Below are 2,951 nucleotides of genomic sequence, written 5' to 3'. Positions count from 1 at the left end.
GTTATTATTATTATTATTATTATTAAAGTATATATGCACACACACGTGTGTGTATATATATATATATATATATATATATACGTATGTATACATGTATATGTAACTATTTATGCATGTATATTAAATTTATACATGTATGCGGCGTGACGTTTCACACCTATTCATTTAAAGGTACACTCACACACACACATATGCACGCACACACCCACTCTCACACACACACACAGACACACAGACACACACAGAGGCAACACACACAGAACACTCACCCTGCTCATATAAGTATACAAGTGTGATCTGAATGTACTCTACGCGTTTGATGTCACAATACAAACACATTCTAATTACTTCCCTTCACTCTATTCCAAACATTGCAATAATCTGTTTCAACTGACCAAACCATATCACGTGCCACTTAGACCGCCCACGTCAACACACATCTTTCAGCAATTATCCATTGCTGTGATGGCGGAAGAGAAAACAACTTCTTGGTAAAACACGATAATGGTCCGGTATGGAAACGGAAACAGACATAGGACACGAACACACATATAGATAGATAGACAGACAGACAGATAGATAGATAGATAGGTAAGTAGGTAGGTAGGTATATATATATATATATATATATATATATACATATGTATATATATATATATAGATATAGATAGATAGATAGATAGATAGATAGATAGATAGATAGATAGATAATATGCATATATTTTATCTTTATCATCTACTGATTTCAGTCCAGGGCTGAGGTCATGTTGGTGCACCACCTTTAGTTACTCGGTGTGTCTGAAAAAATATTTGTGTATTGTCTGCGTCTTTGGAATTTAGAAGCTTCGAGAGGAGTGAAATATTTCGATTTTAAAGATGAAACTCGAAGTAGATAAAGCTATAATAAATAGAGTATAAATATCGGTTCAATAACCCGTTTGGAAAGAAGGCCACCTGTGGGACTCGAACCCACATCTTCTATAAACATGATGGGCTTTGTACAAATTGGACCAAAACAGTCATTTGAATTTCTGCATCAATTTTAGAAACTTACCGGCGAGAATTGTATTTTGTTACATTATAAGGATTATGAAACATGTTTATTGATATGGGCTTGATTCGCACCTCCTTACTTGTGTAAAATTTAGAATCAGAATCTGATGGTGGAATGAATTGTATTGTAAACTGTTTAAGCGTGGAAGTTGCTTGGAAGTTGATAGTGCATATAAGAAGGGTAGGACAGGAAATATGAAAAGAGGATACACCTGAATTGATAGATTATGAGTCAGAGATATTACATATCAGAATAAACCTTGATCTTGAAATCTGGCAGGAAACCGCCAACCGTAAAGATGAGATGCAGATGAATCAACTTGATTTATCCGGAATCGGCAACACTATTATCAAATTTAACAACAGTGATTTCTAACAATGACACAAGCTATGAAGGACAGATGTGAAACCCGAACAATTCACGTTTTATAACCGCTGAAATATAAATCTAAGTTACTATATCTCAGTAATTATAGATTATAGAATTAAAATAAAGATTATAGATTATAGATTTAAATTAGACCGCGGTGATTACGTTGTAAATCTATCTAATGAGATCTCAGCATCACACACGTCTCTTATTAACTCTTTATCGAGCATTTGTTTGTATTTAGCCTAGTTTATGAAGAATTGTGTTGCGTTCAAAAAATATATGTCTGTGTATATACAAGGTTTTATTGTCATTGTAACTCTCCTCCATAAAACGGTACGACACACCGGTGTCTTCATCGCAAGCGATACATTGAACCTCGACTCTCGAATTCCATTCCGTGTGCATCATCCAATCATTTTTCCTTGAAGTATAAATTTCATTACACCGAACAGAAAGAAGTCGAAGGGTGACATGTACAATGTTTTGCTGTTGATGTGTGTGTGGGGGGGGGGCACTAATGATGCCAAATTGCCGATTGCTTTATTTGTAGTCAAAGGGGTGTGTGTATGGTCGCGCATTTACAAAGTATATACGAATCGTTTTAAGATTCTTGTCCATTCTCTTCCCCACCCTTATGGCTCGTCAAAGCTTTGTGACTAACTCAATATATGGTTCGCTGTTCAGAGCCACATTCCTAAAAATTAAGGAGACTGATGTTGTAATTCACTCAAACAGTTTCCATGAATGTTTGTGCTCGTGAACATTTTAGTTTTTTATGAAAAGACGTTACTCTATAAACCGAGCCTTCGTTTCTTGGTCATAAAGACGCGTGTTAATACTTCAGCTCCTGTCCCCGGATCGGTATAAAAGAATGTGCCTTCATTGATTTTAAACACTTCCAGCAGATCAGAGTGGATTCATTTCTACCCTTCTCTCCTTCAAATAGGGTATCGACAACCGGAATAGCCACCTTTCAAACATCTGCCTGTAACGAAAAGTTTTCCGCTAACACATATAATGCATTTTCACTTACGTTTGTCAGCGACTCACGGAATGTTACTCGTATGACTTCACGAATCATTCCATCTACTCGCTGGAAATACATATCAGTGATTGCAGATGACAGTCCCCCACATCTTGGTTCTCTTTCAATCTATTTTTTCCTCTTTTTTCTACACCTTCACATCATCTGCGCTCAATGCTCTTGACAATAGATTTGACATTAAAGATGATCTGCAATTCCGGTGTGCGTGTCGGATACATACATATATCATTTAACAAGAACTCAATGAAGGCACATTGCTTCTGCTTGCCACCCGTTATTTGCCTATAATGAACAAAAGCAAGAGGAGATACTAGAGTGGAAGATTTATTCTATTAGCAATGTATAATTGGAATGACTCTGCCTGTAAATAAAAAAAAGAAGTTATGGCTATTTTTGCAATACTTTCGCTGCAACACCATCTGCATTATGTGTGTGTGTGTGTGTGTGTGTGTGTGTGTGTGTGTGTGTGTGTGTGTGTGT

The sequence above is a fragment of the Octopus bimaculoides genome, chromosome 8 (assembly GCF_001194135.2).
Source record: "Octopus bimaculoides isolate UCB-OBI-ISO-001 chromosome 8, ASM119413v2, whole genome shotgun sequence".
In the NCBI taxonomy this organism is placed as follows: Eukaryota; Metazoa; Mollusca; class Cephalopoda; order Octopoda; family Octopodidae; genus Octopus; species Octopus bimaculoides.
The sequence above is the reverse complement of the archived record's forward strand: the minus strand, read 5'-3'. Positions refer to the sequence as shown.